The sequence below is a fragment of the Nycticebus coucang genome, chromosome 1 (genome assembly GCF_027406575.1).
Source record: "Nycticebus coucang isolate mNycCou1 chromosome 1, mNycCou1.pri, whole genome shotgun sequence".
Lineage (NCBI taxonomy): Eukaryota > Metazoa > Chordata > Mammalia > Primates > Lorisidae > Nycticebus > Nycticebus coucang.
The window spans coordinates 30,437,120-30,459,898 of record NC_069780.1 but is presented as its reverse complement, the minus strand read 5'-3'; the positions used below and the strand labels follow the sequence as shown (position 1 = coordinate 30,459,898).

At 39.0% G+C, this 22,779-nt stretch overlaps 1 protein-coding gene across 2 annotated transcripts in view; it reads right to left on the bottom strand.

Annotated features, from left to right (window-relative positions):
- Positions 1-21,733, bottom strand: part of NFKB1 (nuclear factor kappa B subunit 1) — a 125,555-nt gene extending 103,822 nt beyond the window's left edge. Inside the window, exon 1 of one of the 2 annotated variants that reach the window (XM_053557743.1) lies at positions 20,902-21,733. The gene's annotated coding sequence lies outside the window, so the exon portion shown is untranslated. The remainder of the gene's footprint in view (positions 1-20,901) is intronic. The other variant, XM_053557654.1, reaches the window with a different exon arrangement.
- Between the last annotated feature and the right edge of the window lie 1,046 nt (positions 21,734-22,779).

The window sequence follows — 22,779 nt, the reverse complement described above, 5'->3', positions numbered from 1 at the left end:
TGCTAAGGATGAGAAATCCTAATAAATGTCATCGCACCATGACAGTGCTTTGTAATGGAGAAAAAACTATGCTGACTACCTCCCGTGAGTAAGGAACTATACCTAGAGCTTCACATACAGAGGGTACCCCAAAAGTGTATACACATTTTAAGAGAGGAAAGGACTGTATTAAATTTGTAATACTCAAGTCATGTATGACCTGTTATTGGTATATATTGTATTATAGTATTAACAGTTTTAACAGTATTAATGAAGTTTTTTCCTTTCTTAAAATGTGTATATCCCTTTTTGGCACCCTCTGTATTTCATACAGTTCTCACATCAATTCTGAGAAATACTGTCCTAAGGTGGCTTAGACGGGTTTAGAGAATAAGTAATTTACTCAGGTTGATGGTATAATGCTGGCTCAACTGACACCACAGCCTATGCTTCTTTCAATTGTTTTAGAGGCAAAAGTTATTTTCCTCCCTGACTTACGACAGTATTCATTTTAATATAGCATCTTTACTCCAGGTCTTCCAAATATTCTGGCTGGAGCTAGTCTACCCATAGCACAGCCTGAAGAGCAGAATAGGATTCTGACAATGCACACGACTCAGGGGAATTCTTCACAAGGCAATCGGATGTGAAGATAAAAATACCAAACAACTAGACCTCCCATTTATCCTGCAATCCCATTACTGGGCATCCTTTTATCATAAGGAGACTTACACTAGACCGTTTACTGCAGCTCAATTTACAATCGCCAAAATGTGGAAACAGCCTAAATGCCCGTCAACCCAGGAACTGATTAACAAGCTGTGAGATATATATATATATAATCCATTATAACTATAATATTATATAGTATACTATATTATATTAATATTATATAGTATAATATATATATATAATGGATATAAGCTATTTAAAAAGATGAAAACTTTATATCTTTTATATTAACCTGGATGGAAGTGGAACACATTCTTCTTAGTAAAGCATCACAAGAAAGGAGAAGCAAGAATCCTATGTACTCAATTCTAATATGAGGACAATTAATGACCTAGTACACAGTGGCAGGTTGGGGAAGGGAGGAGCAGAGAGAGGGAAGGAGGTGGGGGTGGGGGGTTATGGTGCGTGACACATCTCTTGGGCATGGGACAATTATAAGAGGGACTTTACCTAACAAATGCAATCAATGTAACCTGGTTCTTTGTACCCTCAATGAATCCCCAACAATAAAAACACACACACACACACAAAAAAACCAAACAATATTAACTCAAATGATATTTGTTTTTTTAAAGAAAATTTTTTCTTAGGTCAATTTCAGGAGTCAGAAGGAGAGTAAAGAGATTGTACCTGAACACGTCCATTGAAAATGCCACACTCACTGATGGTATGATACATACTTACACACAAACACTCACACACACATATTTAAAACTGCAGTATATTGAAATGCCACCTGGATGCTTTCCTTCTTTACTAATTTATGCCTACTATGTTAAGTAGCAAATGTGCCAAAGTACACAAGAATGACACAGTTTCTGTATTTATGGAGCTTATAGTTGTGCTAGACTGAAACAATGGCCACAAACTTTTGCTACTCTATCCAAATAAAGGAGAAATTTATTTCTCCATGCCTTGAGTCTTGACAGGCCTTTGTCTTGCTCTGACCAACAGAATGAGGTAGAAATTCAAATTCTGAACCCAGGTTCAAGAAGTCTTGCAATGGCAATTTGTGCTATCTTAGAACACTGTTGCCATGTGAACAACCCTGCTATCCTCTGAAAGATGGAAGACCACGTGAAGTAGAGAGGGCCAGACCCCTAGCACCAGCTCAGCAGTCAAAAGACTTCAAACAGCACTACAGCACCAGCTAAGCAGCTGCAATCAGGACTAGCTGGATAGCCAAAAGTCTTCAGATATTAGTGAAGCCAGCCCAGACAAGCCACCCTAGACAGGCCTCAGACTTGGAAGAAACAACGAATGTTTATTTTAATTTGTTTTGTGGTGATCTGTTTTGTTATGCAACAAAAGCTAACTACAATTTAGGAACAATTTAGGCAGTAGGAAGACAGGCAAAAACTATGCAACATAGTAAGTGTCATGGGATACAGAGGGTATGAGAGGCATGGGTTAGTTATTGCAATAATTTAGTAATTACACTTTCTTTGTTAGAGTCCTAGTCAGAGCCCCTCTTTGTACTCAGTTTTTACTCTCTACTACTTATTCGGTTCCAAACTGAACAAAAGCAGCAAGAACATTAGCCAAAAACACTGTTCTGTGAATGAAAATGAGAATGGTTATAACTTTCAAAGTGCAAATATTAATAAACTGCTGTTAGCTTTAGGAAGTGATATCATTACGTGAACAAATGTGAACCCGAGAGAGCCAGTCCTTCAAGATGGATGCCAACTGCCTAACTGTGCCTAAATTTAAAATAGAACCAAGTGGGCCTTTCCTGTCACTACAATGGAGCCTGTTCATTGTCTGCACAAATGTATCTTGCTCTGTAAACCTTCATCTTGGTCTTACTCTGTAAGCCTATCTTCCTCTTCCTCAATAAACTTTGTTTCACACTTGCCTTAAAAAAAAAAAAAAAAAGCTGAGTGGCCATTTGCTGGCTAGCGGTCACACATGTACTCTGAGTTTCTTGAATACACACACTTTTTTGACTTTGGGACATTCAGAGCTCACCTGAACCAATCAATAAGAGCTCAGCCAATCAGGGCTCAGCTGTATCATACATCAGAACTCAGCTTCATTGGCCAATCAGAGCTAAGCAAGTCCTAATCCTTCATTTGCATAAACAGCCCTGATTGGGAGTCTGGACAGGAACTTTAGCTATAAAACCTGAACTATCTCCATCACCCTCTCCCTTCCTCCCCTTCCTCCTCTCCTCTCTCCTATGGAATGCATCTTCGTTTTACATCAAAGGCTGTTATCTTTCCAGTTTGCAAACTGTTCACTGGAATGAAGTCTGTTTCCTCCAAATTCCTTTTCAGAGAACTTTTGTTGACAATTATAAAACAAGTGAATAATGTTTTAAATCCCTTCAACTCTCCAATATCTAAAACCAACTTCATCATTCCCATTACAGTGGGCCTTGTTCTTGACTTTCCAATTTCTGCCACTATATGATGCTCACACACGTCCAGTCAATAATCAATTTCTGCTGTTCTTTTCCTTGTGTTGTTTCTTGTATGGGCCCTTTCCTTTCACTTCCGCTGTCACACCCCAACTGAGACCTTTATTGCCTCACCCCTGAATGACAGCAGTCTCCATGCTAGTCCCCCTTACTGCAGTGTTGCTTCTTCCTTCAGTATCTCTGACATTGTTGTCATATAACTTACAAGATAAAATTCAACCACTTCAACTACTCAGCATACTGTACTATTTTATTTAATCATATTATAAGCATCACCTATTACCACGTTGTAACCCAAAACCACTATGATAGGCAGACTGATTACTCAAAATGCCTTGCCCTACAGACATAGGAAAAAATGCTCATCATCTTTAATCATCAGAGAAATGCAAATCAAAACTACTTTGAGATATCATCTAACTCCAGTAAGATTAGCCCATATCACAAAATCCCAAGACCAGAGATGTTGGTGTGGATGTGGAGAAAAGGGAACACTTCTACACTGCTGGTGGGAATGCAAATTAATACATTCCTTTTGGAAAGATGTTTGGAGAACACTTAGAGATCTGAAAATAGATTTGCCATTCAATCATATAATTCCTCTACCAGGTATATACCCAGAAGACCAAAAATCACATTATAAGAAAGATATTTGTACCAGAATGTTTATTGCAGCCCAATTCATAATTGCTAAGTCATGGAAGAAGCCCAAGTGCCCATCAATCCACGAATGGATTAATAAATTGTGGTATATGTACACCACGGAATACCATGCAGCCTTAAAGAAAGATGGAGACTTTACCTCTTTCATGTTTACATGGATGGAGAGGGAACATATTCTTCTTAGTAAAGTATCTCAAGAATGGAAGAAAAAGTACCCAATGTACTCAGCCCTACTATGAGACTAATTTAGGGTTTTCACATGAAAGCTATAACCCAGTTACAACCTAAGAATAGGGGGAAGGAGGAAAGGGAGGGGAGGGAGGGGGGAGGTGGGCGAAGGGAGGCTGATGGGATTATACCTACAGTGCATCTTACAAGGGTATATGTGAAACTTAGTAAATGTAGAATGTAAATGTCTTAACACAATAACTAAGAAAATGCCAGAAAGGCTACGTTAACCAGAGTGATGAAAATGTGTCAAACGGTCTATAAAACCAGTGTATGGTGCCCCATGATTGCATTAATGTACACAGTTATGATTTAATAAAAAAAAAATGCCTTGCTCATTACTGTCTTGTTCATCTCTTCACAGTATGCCCTGCATCCTGCAATGCCACCTTTCCTACCTAAATACTACACACTCTTCAAGGCTCTGGTTAGATCGCCTCTGCCACAAAACCCTGCATTTTCCCTGTAACTTGCAGCTCTATAGTCCACATAAGGTTTGTAACACTTACATGCACTGGTGATTTTACACTGGACAGCATACTGTTCTACTCTAATTTAACTTTAACTATATATCTATCATCTTCTTAAATGGATATAAGTGTTCAAAAAGTAAAGCCAGGAGTTTTACTTTTTTGTATTGCCAATTTGGTAAACACGTAAGTATTTTTTTGATTATAACAATAATTTATTATGAAAGAAGCATTGCAATTTCAAGTTTGCCAAAATGTAGACTTCTGGTTTTGGTCCTGATAAATTCACAGTTATGTGAACTTCCCTTCTTGCCATACTCAACTGTGAAACTATACAAAACACTTAAAAAAATACTAGAAGAAAACTTGAGAAAAATTATCCTCAACATTGGCCTATGTAAAGAACTTATAATTAAGACTCCCAAAGTAAATACAACAAAGAGCTAAAATAAATAAATGGAGTTTAATTAACCTCACAAGCTTCTACACAGCAAAAGAAATAATCAGTAGAACAAACAGACAACCTATAGAATAGAAGAAAATATTTGCAAGTCCATCTGACAAAGGATTATTATCCGCACTATAAAAGGAATTCAACCAAATTAGCAAGAAAAAAACAAATAACTCCATTAATAAGTGTACAAAAAACTTAAAACAGGCAATTTTCAAACGAAGAAAACTGAGTGGCCAAGAAACATATGAAAAAAATGCTCAACATCACTAATCAATCAGAAATTCAAATCAAAAACACAAGGAAGTACCACTTTACCCCAGTCAGAATAGCCACTGTTAAAAAAGTCAATGTATAAGAGATGTTCATACAGACGCAGTGAAAAGAGAATGCTTATACACTGTTGGCAGGAATGCAAATTAGTATAACCTCTATGGAAAGGTGTATGGAGATTTCCCAAGGAATTAAATGTGGATCTATCATTAATCCAGGAATTCCATTATTGGGGCTTTACTCAAAGGAAAAGGAAGTCATTTTATTAAAAAAGATAGCTTCAGTATAGAACCAACCTAAGCAGCCATCAATGAATGAAAGGATAAACAAAATGTGATACATAAACACACACACACACACCATGGAATACTTCTCAGGTGAAGAGAAAAAGAAGTGAAGACAACTTCAGTGACCTAGGGGACATTGTCAAGCAGTCTTACATATCTGTAATTTAGAGTTTCAGAAATAAAGAAAAGGGGCAGCTGTAGTTCAGTGGGTAGGGCACTGGCCACATACACTGAGGCTAGCGGGTTCAAACCTGGCCCAGGCCAGCTAAAACAACAACGACAATTGCAACAAAAAAGTAGCTGGGAGTTGTGGCAGGTGACAGTAGTTCCAGCTACTTGGGAGGCTGAGGCAAGAGAATTGCTTGAGCCCAAGAATTTGACGTTGCTGTGAGCTGTGATGCCATAGCACTCTACCCAGGGCAACAGCTTGAGACTCTGTCTCAAAAAAAAAAAAAAAGAAAAAGAAAGAAAAGAAGGTATTATTTGAAGACATAATATTCAAAGAATTTTCCAAATTTTATTTTTAAAAATATTAACCCATACGTCCAAGAATCTTAAAGATTCCCACGTTGGATAAAGACAAAACCATGCATAGGCATATTACAACCAAACTGTTAAAAACTAATGCTAACCAAAAAATTCCTAAAAGCAGCAAGGGAAAAGAGAGGACATATTATATATGGGGGCATATCTATTGGCATGATGTGTGACTTCTTGTCAGAAACAATATAAGCCAGAAGGCAATGTAAAAGTACCTTTAAAGTGATCATCTTTCACTTTTTTCCTTAAAATAATCAGTCTAGAAGTCTATATTAAGCAAATATATCCTTTAAGAATAAGGATGAAACTGACATTTTCATGTTAATAAGAGCTGAGAGTATTCATCACCAGCAGACTTACTAAAAGACCTGTTAAAGAAAGTCCTTCCTGCTGAAGGGAAATGAAAGACTGAAAAGCACCAAAAATGCTAAGTATGCAGGTAAGCATGACACTTTGATTCCTTGTTTCTTAATTTCTTAGACAATAGATTGTTCAAAGCAAACCAATTTGATATATTTTTGGGTTTATAATATATGCAGAAGTAAAATATATAACAATAATAGCACAGAAGGGACAGAGGTGAATTGCTTGAGCTCAGGAGTTCAAGATTAGCCTGAGCAAGAGCAAGATGTTGTCTCTAGAAAAAAATAGTCGGGCATTGTGTTGGACGCCTGCAGTCCCAGCTGCTCCGGAGGCACTCAACCCCAGGGTGATTGAATGAGACTCTGCCTCAGAAAAAAAAAAAAAAAATGAGCACAGAAAGACAAAACAAGTATGCCACTGTTAAGTTCTTAAATCATATATAAATGTGATGATATCAATTCATTATAGATGGAAGGATAAATATTGTAATAAACAATAATTTTAAAATAGTAAAGTAACCACTTTAGAAAATAACCAATATAGGAGATAAAAGGTAATTTTAAAAACAAAATTTGATATTTGATGTATTCAAAGGATGGCAGAAAAGGAGGAAAAATGAATAAAGAATAGATGAGATAGAACAAATAAACAATTATCAAGATGTGAGACTTAAACCTAACAAATCAATAAATATGTTAAATGCAAATGAATTAAATTCATTTATAGAAAGTAGAGATGGTCTATTTGGATTAAACAAAAGCAAGATCCAAGTGTATGCTTTTCATAAGAATATTAAAGTCAGTTTAAAGACATAATGATAGAAAGTTGTGATGGTTATGTCACACAAATACCAAATACAAGAAAGCAAACAATAGCAAAATAACAGATAAAACAGACTTCAGGAGAAGAAATATTGCCAGGGAGAAAGAGAGGCACTGCATACTAATAAAAGGGTCAACTCATCAAGGAGAAATAATAATTTTAATGTGCTTTTACCTACTAACAGAGCTTCCAAGTGCATGAAGCAAAAAGTGGCAGAATTAAAAAAATGACAAATTCATAATTACAGTTAAGGTTTTTAACATACTCTTTTCTCACAGACTGAGGAAAGCAAATCAACAACATCAAGAAGTATCTTAGTCTGTTTATGCTGCTATAACAGAATACCAGACACTGAGTAATTTATAAAGAACAGAAATTTATTTCTCACAGTTCTAGAGGCTGGAAGGAACTAGCATTTGTTGTCTGGTGAGGGCTGTGTCCTCCAGAGGGGAGGAACACTGTGTCCTTTCATGGCAAACAGCCAAAGGGCAAGAGGAAAAAAAATCCCCCTTAGAAAGACCTTTCACAAGGGTATCTAATCCGATGCACAAGGAGAGAAGTCTTTTTTTTTTTGTCATGATATATATATTTTTATTTATTTTTACATATATATGTGTTTATTAGGTTTCCATTTTTTTGCCGTCACAAAATTGAAGAGGCTTAAAATTTAATAACAATAACAATGTTGAAGATAAGGACTAGAAACAAAAACCTCGTAAAGAATGAACGAACATAAATACATTCAGAAAAGGAATCAGAGAATTGCTGCATCGAAATATTAAGCAATAATAATAATAATAGTAATGCAAAGAAAGTAACATTCACGTTGTCAAATAAGAGTATGTCTATTATAGAATGCTTTGACTCTGAAATTCAGTATGGAGTCATCAGTTAACTTATTATTTTTTTAAGTCTCAAAAAATAGACAACTAATATTTATAAATAAAAGTCAAAAAACAGATCATGCCAAACCTTATAGACAATAGAAAAAGAAGAAATACTTCAAAATCATTGTACTTGATCTGGGTACACCTGATATTAAAATTGGAGAGAATATATAATTATAAAGGGGAAATTACAAACATATTTCACTTATAAATGAGGATGCAATATCCCAAACAATTTATTAACAAGTTCAGTTAAAAATTAATGTTTAAGTAATGTACTTTGGTGCCAAGGAGAGACCAAAGGAGAGAAGTCTTTATGATGTAATCACATATTAAAGACCCTACCACTTAATACCACCACAATGGCAACTAAGATTCAATGCCTGCATTTTGAAGAGGACATATTCACACCACAGCAGTAAGGATATACCCTGTTTCCCCGAAAATAAGACAGTGTCTTATTTTAAGGTGTGCTCCCAAAGATGCGCTAGGTCTTATTTTCAGGGGATGTCTTATCTTTCCTGTAAGTAGGTCTTATTTTCGGAGGATGTCTTATTTTCGGGGAAACAGGGTAGAAGATTTAGGAAAAAGAGCATTGATCAAATGAATCTTAAGGGTATTTGTGGAACATTCCACCCAGTGACAGATCCCATATTCTTTTCAAGTGCACATGAGACCTTCACCATGACAGACCATGAGCTGGGCCACAAAACAATTCTCAATAAATTTTGAAGAAGTGAAAGCATGCAAAGTATTTTACCTAAACACAATTAAACCAGAAACCAGTAAGAAAAAGAAAAATCAAGAAAATCCTCAAATATATGTAAGTAAGCCACGCTGCTAAATTGTGGGAGAAAATAGGGTCTCTTGGGCAGCGCCTGTGGCTCCGTGACTAGGGCTACCGAGGGTGGCGGGTTCAAACTTGGCCCAAGCCAAACTGCAACAAAAAAATAGCCGGGCGTTGTGGTGGGTACCTATAGATCCACCTACTCGGGAGGCTGAGGCAAGAGAATTGCCTAAGCCCAGGAGTTGGAGGTTGCTGTGAGCTGTGACATCACAGCACTCTACCAAGGGCAATAAAGTGAGACTGTCTCAAAAAAAAAGAAAATAGTGCCTCTTAGAATGAATAAAACCTAGTAAACATAACCTCATCTCCCTGTTTCAAAGAAGCATCTAAATTCTTGCTGTAATTCACGTTCACTATAATCATGGGGACTAGGTTTGTTTGTTAGTTTTGAGACAGAGTTTTGCTTTGTAGGCCTGCTAGAGTGCAACAGCATCATCATAGCTCACTGCAACCTCGAACTCTGGGCTCAAGCAATCTTCCTCCATCACCTCTTGAGTAGCTGAGGCTACAGACACACACCACTATGCCTGGCTCATTTTCTGCTTTTCTGTAAAGATGGGGGCTCAAGTGATCTTCCCATCTCGTCCTTGCAGAGTGCTAGAATTACAAGAGTGAGCCACCGTATGTTGTCAACACTTTTTAATCATGTTGTAATTAAGTGTCATTTATATCAAATGGCAGATTCCATTCTAAGTAAAATTTATTTTTATCAATACTCTAGTAGGAAAAAATCGGATGACAATAAACTTGTACAGCTATAGAATTTACTATTGAATTAATCCAAAGATTATAGTAAATTAGATAAAATTACATGTTACAGTTACATGTAACATTTTACATGTTACAGTTAAAGTCAACTCCTGAGATATTGCTGCTTTCCATTTCCACATAAAAACTGATTTAATACATCTGTTCATGGTTTGAGGTCTTTCAGTTCAGGTGGGATTAAAAAAAGATTCGGGATGGGTGAAGTGGCTCGCACATGCAATTTTAGCACTCTAAGAGGCCAGGGGCGGGAAGAGGTTTGCTTGAGGCCAGAAGTTCACAGCCAGTCTGAGCAATAGTGAGAAACCCTCTATAAAAAATAGAAAAAATGGGCAGGTGAGGTGGCGTATGCCTGTAGTTCCTGCTACTTGGGAATCTGAGGCAGAAGAATCGCTTGAGATCAGGAGTTTTAGACTGCAGCGAGCTATAATGATGCTCCTGTATTCTAGCCCAGGATACAGAGTGAGACTCCATGTCTCTAAGGGAAAAAAGAGAGAGGGAGATTTGACTTACTGAACTTTGTTCTGATTTTTCGCTTCTACATTTGTAATGCTACAGATTTCTCCTTCCCTAAAAATATAGCACGACAGAATTTTAATTTTGATGTCTGGACTTTGCTTTGAGTACCATTTTGGAGTATTTGCAAATTCAGGAAGAAGTAGACCCCATGGACTATGTTTTAGACATTAATTTTTTTTTTTTTTTGCTGAAATACAGAGAAACTGATTTAGTTCTCTTGAATCTGAATATGACTTGACTTAGATTTTCATTAATCATCAAAAATCCCTAAAAATATGTCTCTTACATTTCAGAAGAAAAGGATTCATCATGTGAACCAACAACATTAGGGAGGAAAGAATTCCCTTAAAGAAACAATCATAGGGAAGATCTAATTACACACACATAAATGTGATTTGTAAGCATTAAAATCAGGCTCCATGAGCCCTTTCCCCACTGATCACTCACAGAGACCAACCCTTTAATGCATGCAGATGCCAGGGTACAAAGGGCGTGGGAAGAAGGGTGAACTGTGCTTTCTGCTCTGTTGGGTAAAGTCGGACGCGAATACATCTCTCTCCCGTGCCCCTTGCTTAGTGAACCCAACTACCTGGCAGTAAACAAAATATTTACTCTTAAAGTCATAAATGATAAACTAATGTGAGAATGCAATTTGTTTTATAGTTTTGCTAATGTCTTAAGAAAAAAATATTCTGTTCACTGAGGGAAGATCTGAAATGAACTAACCGCAGGGCCTTGAACCATAGCAGAGTCCCTACTGGTATGAAGTTTGTTATTAGCACCTTCTTGGAGTAATGAATTCACTCAGTCACCCCCCCCCCCACACCCCAGTTGTATTTGTGGATGACCATGAGTCACAAAGGTACATGCACAGTAACCCAAAGTCATTAGTGCAGGGAAGGGTCCCTACTAAGAAGGGGCAGAAAGGGCGCTTCCGTGGTGGTGGTAACGTTCCATTTCTTGATCACCACCTCGCTTAAGGGTGTTCACTTTGAGATAAACCATTCAAACTGCACGCTTGTGCTTTGTGAGCTCTTTTTAGTTATGAGATTTTTCAACTTAAAAAAAAAAATCTAATGTAAGAAAATGTTTAAAATTGAAACGATTACATGAGTTAGGCTCCACGGAGTTCTAAATTTGTATCTTGTTCAGCATTGTACTCCCAGCAATTAGAATTTTGTCTGGCACACAGAAAGGACTCAACATATATTCAAATGAATTACCGTTAGAAAAATCCTACTAATGTTAGTTTGATTTAATCATTTCACAATGTATACGTATTATCAGAACATCACGTTGCACACCGTTAACGTATAAAATTTTGGGTTTTCAATTGTCCCATAATTAAAGCTGAGGGCAAAGATGGAAGAGATTACATAAATAAGCAACTGTTCCCCTATTACCCTCTGTGCCTTCAATCCTGCTTTTCTTTTCTTTCTTTCTTTTTTTTTTTTTTTTTTTGCAGTTTTCGGCCAGCGCCGGGTCCGAACCCACCACCTCCAGTACATGGGGCCGGCGCCCTACTCCTTGAGCCACAGGCACAGCCCTCAATCCTGCTTTTCAGAGAGCCTTGCTTTTTAGTATTTTAATCTCTCTTTTTGGTTTACCTATTGGTTTTCTTCATATCTCCAGTGATGTGCTTCTATCTTTTTTCTTGATTTAGGACAAAGCGGATCCAGCTCACACCACCACTTTCCACTCTCCCTCCCCCAACCATTGTTATAATTATGAGATCTTGGATCAATTTAGAACTCAAATATTGAATTTTATATTCAATTTCTCTTTCAAGTTTTCCGTTAATTTCCTTGGAGATACATGAATGTGAAAGACTAACAAAGAAAAGAGGCAACCCTGGAAACACCTGGACAGCAGGAATAGGGAGAAACTACATTAGGACCAGAAATCATAACTCACTACTCGCAAAATGTGCAGTACTTCGCATTACCACATTGATGGCCAAGAACTGGCTTTTGTACCTACATGCATTTTCCTTAAGTTGCCCTATTTCAATATGGCAAAAAAAAATCCAAAGTCTTCCAACTAATAATACAACTATCCCAAAGAAACAAATACTGTAATTTTAGAGGTAGATGCTCCTTTCGTCCAAACCTCTCATTTCTTTATAGAAAGAAAATAAGACTTAGAGAAGTTAATTAACTTGCCCAGAGCCACACAGCTGAATTAGCAGCACCATCCCCTGAAACCTTGTTTAATTATTTACTTATTAATTCAGCAAATGTACTAGGTGCCTTGCAAATAAAAAGCAAATACGACAAAACTCCTGCCCTCAAGTTGCTTCTTTTTCAGAACTCAGGCAAGTCAAAGGAATACAGAATGGGGGCACATATGCTTTAGGGAGAGGCCAGGGTTGGGGGAGAAAGGAGGGCAGGAGACATGGTGATGCCTGGAGCAGACCTGAAGGCTGGGTCCCTCGCAGGAAGGCTAGGAAGGAAAAGGCACTTCTCACACAGGGAGAACATATGCAAAGGCATTCAAAGTGAGAAAACTCTGGATAAGGAACTGAAAGTTGATGCGGAGGATTTGAGATCAGGGGATGGGGGAGGAACAAGGGTCGAAGGTGAGCTGTACGGGAATTGGCTTGGGCAGACAACTGGGATTGACTTCAGAAATATAAAAAAAGTGAATGACGTGATCAGGCTTGCTCTTTAGAAGGCTGAGCATTATGCTGCAGGAAGGACTGAACAGAAGCAAGAGACAATCCACCATAAGATGATGCAAAAATAAAAGCTAGCAATTCAGGGAGGAAGGGACAGATTCTGGAGATGAGGAGGCCGACTTGACAGAACTTGGTAATTCAGCAAAGGAGAAAGTGTTTTAAGAAGGAAGGGCGCCTAGGTTTCTGGCGTGGGAAACCTCTGACAGGACCACATGTGGGACCCACAGCAGCATTCCCTAATGTGCTGGCCATGGTAGGCTGGTGGAGGAGGGACAGAGGTGAATTAATATTGGCCTCTGCTGGGGACATCTATGTGAAGATATTTAAGAGCTTCAGCAACAAAATTATTGCTTTCTGTGGCTTGCTTTGAATGACTGGATTTCTTTAGTTTAACAGATGGTTAGTAAATAGAGCACAAATACTCCAAAAAAAACCCCATCCATTTGTTTCAACACAGGACTGAATTACCTCTCTGAACAACTCAGACTAACTCCTGTTTGGCTATTAGAAATAGACTTTCGAATAGAAGCCATCATAAAAAAGAAGTGTAACTGCAGGGTAAATGACTGGTAATGTCATGTTTTAAAAGAGTTAGGAAATATTTCAAAGTTTCCAAGGTGTGCTTGGTACATTTAGTTTAATGTCTTACAAGTGAAACTGGGTAAATGCATGGAGAGAAACTATAAAGACATTATGTCAAATAAATGCTATTATATAGCATGAGAGAAAGAAAATAGAAAATACATCTAATTATTGTCATATGTCAAATTTTAATTTCCCAGGTGACTTCATATTTGCTTAATTACAATTGACTTCTAACATATTTTCAGAATGTGGAAAAATGTACACTGCTTTTAATTTATCAAAAATATAATAATCCAACTGCAAATATGCTAAGGGCAACCTCTCTGGCCTTTCATAATGACCCCACCCTTTCTCAACTATGAGATACAGAATCTTTTTCTCTGGAATTCTGATTCACTTTCCAGATTATTTCCCTTATTTTCTCATTCATGTCAATAATAAAGTTTGAGAAGTAATCTTACAGAGAACTCTCTTCCTAAACCTTTCTCTACACTATGTATTTTTTAAAATACACACAAATACGTAGGTGCAGTACTTGACACATATGCCTTCTTATGTATTATCAGCACAACAAATGAATGAATTAAATTAATAGAGTATGGAACTGTCTATATTTCTGGATCATTTTCATCAATCTTCTCTAAAAATTATTTTCCTGGTCTTTCTGGTTGGTTCGAAATTAGCAGTGAGCGCTCATTAAAAAAAAACAAAAAAACTTTCCTACTTCCTTCATTTTATATTCAGTTTTCAGTTTTTATTTTATATAAATCAGTTGCCTTAAGTACTTTCCTGAATATCTAACAGAGCAAAAAAAACCTTAAATTTAACTTAATTTTTATTCTCAACTTCACATTTCTTCCCTTCTGCTTCGAATTTCCCCTATATGAACAGCCACCCGTACTTCTTCCATATCATCATCATTTAATTCGCAAGTTGTAATGGTGCTTATATCATGTACAGCATTGGACTGGATGCCATAAATTTTAAAGGATTCTTCTTCTTCTTTGGCCTCACTGCCAAGTCCACATTCTTTTCAGTACCAGAAAAGGTATTAAAATTTACAAATCAAGTATTAATGGGCAAACATCTACAAATGCTTAAACACTACAAAATAAATCTGTATCTAAATTAAGAACTGAAAGACGAAGTTCATCAAATATCAATTATACATGAGTCAGAAATTTGCGTTAAAACATGCAAAAATAATCACTTTCTCATTCCTAAAATTCTTGTCTTGGAAGGCATATTTTCCTAAGACAATTATTCCTGAGTAATTTACTTTCATTACTTAAAAGAATTGAAGGATTGAGGATGGAACCAATAAATGGGCTGATTATGGGGTCTGTCATCACTTCTAATTTTTCCTCTTTGCACACTTGATACATAGTAGAATTGATATCTGGGATAAACAAAGACTAGATATGCCTTCATACTGAAATATGCTATAATAATATGTCTAGTTCAAATCACATGATAAATAATAATAAATCACATAAATAATAATTTTAAAAATAACTGCTATTTTAACAAATAAAATTCATTGAAACAATCAAATTATTTTAAAAATATTAATTAAACTCTTTCTATAGATGTGTGCTTAACTTTATGCAGGGCTTCTACTTTCTTTAGTTCAAACAAAGAAGAAATAAGTCTATTCTAGAAACTCTACTGAGCCTCATTTATCAAAAAGGCTCATCTTAAAAATATCCAATAGCTTTATTTCCCAATATGAAATCCATGAATTGTCTATATACATTTTTGCCTAGTACAGTAAGAATTGGGACAAAGTTACAGCTTTGTTTGTTCTGGTATGTTTCTCTTCATGCCCAGAAGCTACACATTGATCAGGTAGGAACATAGCAAAATTTGTCTTTCTCTGGTAACCATCTCATAGGGAACCCCCAGGCAGAGTGCTTGGCTTATTTTATTAGTTTGATTAATAGACCCTGCTGCTATTCACCTTCAGAGTGCTTATTAACAATGATAGCTTTACAACACACTTGTTACATATGTAAACATTTCATTTCTTCCTCAGTTTGTTGCAAGGACAAAAAAGATGATACACATATATTTTTGTAACTAATTTTTAAAACTTGAATGTATGTTTGAAAGGAAGGTGAAGAGAAGTCAGGGTGACAACCAGAATTAAGTGAGCAGCAAAGCAGAGTGGACCCAAGTGAGCAGCATCCAATAAAAAGGCTTTGTCTTCCCACAACAACTGTGCTAGTGATTTCCTGGGCAGGCAATGGCACTGGGATGAGAATGTTGGCATTTCCCACTTTTCTAGTCTGGATAGTATTTTTTATTTCATAAACTTTGTCTACAAAGAATGAATGGTTAGGTTCAGAGTTTCAAGGTCAAATTTCTGAAAATGCTACAATTGAGAAATAATGAACAAACCTTGCCAGGATGAGGTCCCAGGTTTTATAGTGTTACAAAATCATTAAAATATGAAAGTGGAAAGTACAGTAAACCCTGCTGACTGCCTGCTTGTTCCTGAGGTTTGCCATGCAGTAACTTTGAATAGTTACAGATTTATGGCTGATTAGTATTTAATTCTAGAGGCCATACCATATTTTGTTTTTACTTTTTGGTTGATTAGATAGGCATTAACAATCCTTAGATTACAAGTAGTGCTGGTAGCACTGCTTCCTTTTATGGATATACTAGTGTTGAAATTACCATTTCAATGGAGTGTAGAGAAATTCCAATTTAGCCAAAAAGTTACCCTTTTCACTTGTACAGCATCTTTTATTATTTCAATTACTTTTTTTACAAGTGCCTCTAAAACTTTGAAACTTAAAAGCACTTTTTTTCTAGTTCATAAACTCCTTTTTCAGAATGAAATGCTTCCCTTTTAGAAGGCAGGAGGCACTTTTTTTTTTTTTTTTTTGTAGAGACATAGAGACAGAGTCTCACTTTATGGCCCTCGGTAGAGTGCCATGGCATCACTCAGCTCACAGCAACCTCCAACTCCTGGGCTTAAGCGATTCTCTTGCCTCAGCCTCCCGAGTAGCTGGGACTACAGGTGCCTGCCACAACGCCCAGCTATTTTTTGGTTGCAGTTTGGCCAGGGCCGGGTTTGAACCCGCCACCCTCGGTATATGGGGCCCACCGACTGAGCCACAGGCACTGCCCCAGGCAGGAGGCACTTTTTAATACATTACTTGCTAGTAAACTTCAAGTGCTCTTTAGATTAGAAAATAACATCTAGGAAGCAAGAACTTTTTGGCTTCTTTCTTCCAGAAGGTAAGGCAAAACCATATAATCTTTGCTCCCTATAGAAGAAGGCAGCTCATTTAAAAAAAGAAACAAACCAATTTAATATCATTCATTCATTCAACAACAAACATAATGCTAACATTTTTTTTTTTTAGTCACTGTAGATTATATATTATTCCTGTGTAGCTAGAGCTGTAAGATTTGAATCTTTCGAATTGTTTTTCCTTTCTTTCTATTTCATTTTTTGTAATTTTGGCTCTTTTAAGGAGTAAACCATGTAGAATATTTACATTCTTCTTTAAATCTCTGTGAGTCAATTTTTTTTCACAGCTTAAGCAGATAAGATCTATAGATAGTTTGAATCTATAAACACCTGTTCAAAGCATGAGTCAGAACAAAAACTGGTTATAAGGTTTTTGGCCTAATGGTAAAAAGTAAATGAAATGTTATAAGCCAATTTGTAATGGCTAATTAAACCATACATTTCATTATTCAATTTCAAAAACAGGCAACAAATTAAAAGATGAAGTTTGTATTACTGGCAATTAAATCTGTGTTAATTACTACAGAAAATATAAGGAAAGACTAAGAATTGATTTTTCCCAAATTTGACATATGTATATGATTAATACTCTACATTAAACAAATATTTCATACATAATCTATACTCCTGAGGTTTCCATAATATTTAACAAATCAAAACTTATATTACTTTTATTTGCATTAAACTGTCAGGCTTTAAATTATTATTTGTATAAAACTGTCAGGCTTTAAATTATTTGTGGTAATGTGGCAATGTAATTTATATAACTTATTTTTCTAAACTATTATCTCATCTTCAAAGCCAGCTCTACCAACCTCATGCGAAAATCTTAAAGACAGCATATTAATTTGCACCCAGGAAACCCTCTAATACAGTACTGACCAAAGATATGAAGAAATTTCATCATCATAAAAAGAATGCTACCCACTTGGTTTTTTCTTCTAACAGCTCAAGGCACTCATTAACAAAATATTACAGAGGTAAGAGACTTGGTTATGTTACCGTAACTATTAACGGTACCAAATCATACTGTTTCAAATATTAATCTTTTTTAATTAAAAAAATCAGACAAGAAGTCCAAGTGACTTGCCTGACTATGACAAAACGCCCTATCATTCCTTCCTAACACTGAGTATCTCTAGTCCCCTGAAACCCTCAGGGTCTCCTGAACAGTGACAGAATCAGTTCAAAGGGTCATACACTACATTTTCCTGATGACTTACCTGCTCACCTCCAAGAACACTATAGGTGAGTTCCGCATTTTTGACAGGTACAAGAGAACAAATGAGAATTCCCACAAAGCAGAGTTAATTACTCTTGTGAGGCTTCCTGTCACCAAGAAGCAGTTATCAACTGATGCCGATCAGACACAAATGGAAAGGCAGAGGCAGAGCACGGAGAATGTCTCTAGCACTAAAGATCTATTCTTCCTTCTCCTTCTTTTCTTCTACTACAATAATCCCATTACTTTATATAATTCACAGAAAACCAAAACCATCCAAATAAAACAAACGTCCTGCTAAAAGTATGACACACTACAGAGAAATTCTGCATGGCCATTGATGGATTCATACATATCCCTTCCTGCTAATGGGACTTCTGTTGACTCTGTAGACTAGAAGACCATATCTGCATATTTTCTCCTGTGGTTACATGACAGTACAGTGCATTTCCAGACACACTTCCTACTGCAGTCCACTCCATGCTCAGAACAGCACATCTACTAAGTCCGGACGGCAAAATTCATACTTTATGAAAAACCTATATGGCAACACAGATAGGCATGTAGAATTATTTTAACTTATTGTTTTAAAATGTCAACTACTTTTCTTGCTTCTCTCAAGTTCAAACCAAATGAAGGTTATGAAGTAACCACTTCCCCCCAAAGCCAGAACTTTCACCTCTTCTGAACAGGGGAATACCTCTCATAAATTAGGTAAAAATAGGACTTACTGATTTAATGATAGTCCAAGATCCATGTAGCTGCCCATCCCTTATCCAGACCTCATATCTACCACAATGAGCAATCCCCGAAAGCCAAGGCAGTAGCCTACTTCATCAATTATCTGGAGTCTAAAAGTGTAGTAAAGCAATCTGCATAAATGTTCGTTTCTGAAATTAGCTTCAATTTCTTTCAAGGAATAATGACAAGGAACGTAAGGAATATGATCACTAAATCTAAAATTCTGCCTATTTCAGGCTAATTGAGCTTTAACCAACTGCAACTCAAGCATCACAGATGATCTTGTTTAAGAGGTAGAAGTAAAAAGGAAGTGCAAAGATCAAAGCCCAACTTACAAAGAGGAACAGCTATTTTTGTATGTATACTCCAGTATTTACTAACTGGGTTTGAAAAAGAGGGGGGTACTCAGCTCAAGTGAATGCCAACTGCAGAACATATGATAAAATCAAAATTTCAAAACAAAGAATAGATTTTCAAATTGCCACCAATACCTAATAGGATTATACTATTTCCTTTAGTCTTTCAAACAGTTTACTCTTCAAAGCAAGCAGTTATTTTGGTCCCAGCATTGAATCTATAAATCTTCCTTTGTACTCAAGTTTGTCCAGTAGGCCAAGCCCAGGAAGACACTTTATCTAAACAAGTAAGGGAGGGCATTTAGGCGTCCCCACCATGCATTAAGACTTCCCCACTATATCGACATGGATAAATAGTTTTCAGACTTCATCTGTCCATTCATCATATATATTCTTTTCATTTTAGCATTTCATTTACATGATAAATGTTAAATGCTACAGGAAGCAAATACCTTTTCATTTCTTGTCTTCCCAAGTTCATAAGCTCAAAAAAGCACTTTGCTTTAAATTGTTTACATAATTTCTATAGTGCCATCAAACAGTAAAAGGATTCATGTCTAGAAAGCATGCTATTAAAATCAGGAACACAACATACTTCTGCTAAGAGCTTTATTTTAGTTAAATTTTGCTTTTAAAGTTTTAACAAACACGAATGCAGTTTGTACTACTCAAGAATATTCATTCAGTTGAGAAATTCTGCCAGAAAAATGCTACTTACTGACCTTCAGCATAGAATCTTTAATATTTACCAAAGATGATCACTTTGTGGGATATTTTGATGTCAGAATTATTAAACGTTTTAGTAATATCACAACTATTTTCTCAGATTGAGCTTTATAACAAAGTCTCTGAGTTAAATATGATTATTTCATAATCTGCAATGCTGAAAACCTGTACTTAAGTTCGTGAAAATTTCTTAAATCTCAATAATCAAATCCTTACCAAGTTCTATTTAATTTTTTTAGGATAGACTAATAAATCGGGGCAATCATCTCCACTGGTGTCCATTTTAAACAACCATTTGAAAACTTGCATTTAAGACAGTTGTTGTGTTTATCACCCTCTCTGTTTTAGAGGTCGTGTACAATGCGTGGTGCCACTGTCCATGCGTTTTCGTCATAAAGTGTCTAAAAAGTGCTCTAAATAGGTAATTTCTTTACTGTCTCAAATGCCAGGCCCTGGAGGATAAATAACAAGCCCTCGTTATGTTTTTAAAATTAATATATAAGTCCTACAGCAGGTGAATGTATTATGTCTCGGGGGGCGGTGAAGGAGAAGCGGGGGGATTCTTTTAGAAGCAGGAGAGGGAGGAACAGGCTCTCCTGTTCAATTCTGGGGAGCCGGGGAGGGCTTCCCCAGCCCGGAGGACTGACAAGCACGTCTGCTTTCATTTCATGGAACGCCCTTAGGTGAAATCTGGTTCTGCACTGCACCAACCACCTTCCCTCTCTCCTCCGCAACGCAGCGCACCTCACCCGCTCGCCACCCCACAGCGGGAGCTGTGAGTGGGGATAACAAAAGTTTGCAGGAGTTGCCCCGGGACTCGCGTTCCTGCCGGGAGGGACCGGAGAGGAATGCCGGCCCGGCGGCCGCGGCCTTTGGCCGACCAGCCTCTGCGGAGTCCGGATGTAAGCGTTCGCCTCGCGGCCAATTCCATGTGCCGCCGGCCACTGTCAACCTCCGCCCGCGGGCGAGCCCAGCGGTCGGCGCGGGAAGGAGGAAGTCCGAGCCGGGCTGGACGCGGCGGCCAGCGGCGGACTCGGGCCCCACGTCCCGGCGCGGCCCCCACTCGCCCCGGGCGGCTTACCGTGGTGGCGAGCGCGCGATCGGCCTCCGCGCGCCTGCAGTCCCTCCGGGCGGCGCGGCCCGCGGGCCGAAGAGGCAGAGGCGGCGCCGGCCGGGGCCCGGGCGGGCCCGCAGCGGGTCGGGCAGGGGCGAGCGGGACGCGGTCCGGCCGGGCCGAGAGTCAGTGGCGCGCCATGTCCGCGGCGCGGGCGGAGGGAAGCGCGGGGCGCGGGGCCAGGGCGCGGCGGCTCCGGCCTCGGCGGCGCTGGGCTCCCAGCGAGGCCGGCGGCGGCTGCAGGCCGAGGGCAGCGGCGGCCGCGGGAGGCCCGACCGACGGGAAGGGCAGGGGAAGCTGTCAGCGCGTCGCCGGGAGCGCCGGTGGCGAAACCTCCTCTTCCTGCCCCGGCGCGCTGGTGCACTTCTCTCTCTTTCTCTCTCGCTCACTCTCTCACTTCCTGGCTGGAAATTCCCACTGACGTCGAGAGAGCAGACAGACAGACAGACATAAGCGCGCACGCCGCGGGGGCGGGAGGTGGGGTCGCGACGGGGGTGGGGGAAGCCCGCGCGGCTGGGGCGCCCTGCGCCCCCCACCCCGCCCGGCCCGCCGGCCGCCCGCCTGCCCGCCCCTCGGGGCCGCTTCGGGCGCTGGGCTAGGGGTGCGCGCCGGGCGGCCTGGACGCCCCGTCCCCGTGGGGCTCCCGCAGCCCCGCGGGCCGGCACAGCTGGGGACGCCCCTGGAAAGCGCCTGCGGGGCCGCGTCGTCCCGGGAAGCGGGCGGCGCTGAGGAGGCCGCGGGCGGTGGCTGTGAGGCGTCCCGAGCCGCTAAGGGCAGGCTGGAGCAGCTGGACCGACCAGGGGTGAGCATGGGTCCAGGCATGCCAGATACAAAAATAAATCTCATCGGTATATTCCATTCTGCTGTGTCTCGATTACACTCAAATCTCTTCACAAAGTAGAATCTCAGTATCATAACTGACTTCTGTCAAATGACGTATGGACGTCCCCTGGGTTTGTGAAGTCTTGTATCTCTTGGTTACATGACAGGTATTCAGAACTTTCATCCACAGGGCATCTTCAGGCCTTTATGATAATTACTGTGGATAGAGTTATAGTGATGATGGTGGTGATGATGAAGAAATATTTATCTGGCAGAGGGGAGTTGTCTTTTTCTTTCTGGAGAGATGTTGGCTGCTAGCACCCACACGCAGCCCTCCCCGAGACCACCATTTACCTGCTGGGTACTGTACCAGGCACAGGCTGTGGATACCTGGGGGTAGATTAGCTCCCCAAATAAAAAATCTGGAGCTGAAACGGTTATTTTAGAGCTTGTTGTTATTTTAGCGCTTCACTTCTGAGTCCTGTAACAACTTTAAGCTTATCTGTAAGACATAGGTATCACCAGGCCGAGTCCGGGTCCCATGTTTGCCCTAGTACTTGGAAGCCCACCCTCCTCCCCATGAGGTTATTAGCACCTTCTGGGTGAAATGTTTAACACGAAACAGAGGTCCATTAGACGGGGATTAGGGGAATTTCCTAGGTGACCTTGGGACCAGCTAACAATCTATTTGCAAGCTATTTCCTTAGCTTCCAGAGGCTGTTTGAGCAGTTGGAATTCCAAAGATTCATAAAGACTGGACAATGACCTTTTAGAAATTCTGGGTTATTGTTTATGGGACAGTATTACATATTTTCTAATACTGTGTTATGTATTGATAGGTTAATACATAGTTTATGTAAAATGATTACTGTCATGTATGGAAGTATAAGGTTTGCAAGCTCCTATTAACAGAGTGTAAGGGGAGCGGGGTCTACCTTTGGGAACAGCTGTGAGTATACACATGTCTTCAAGGGGAGCGGGGTCCCCCTTTGGGAACGGATGTGAGTATACACAGCAAGTCTT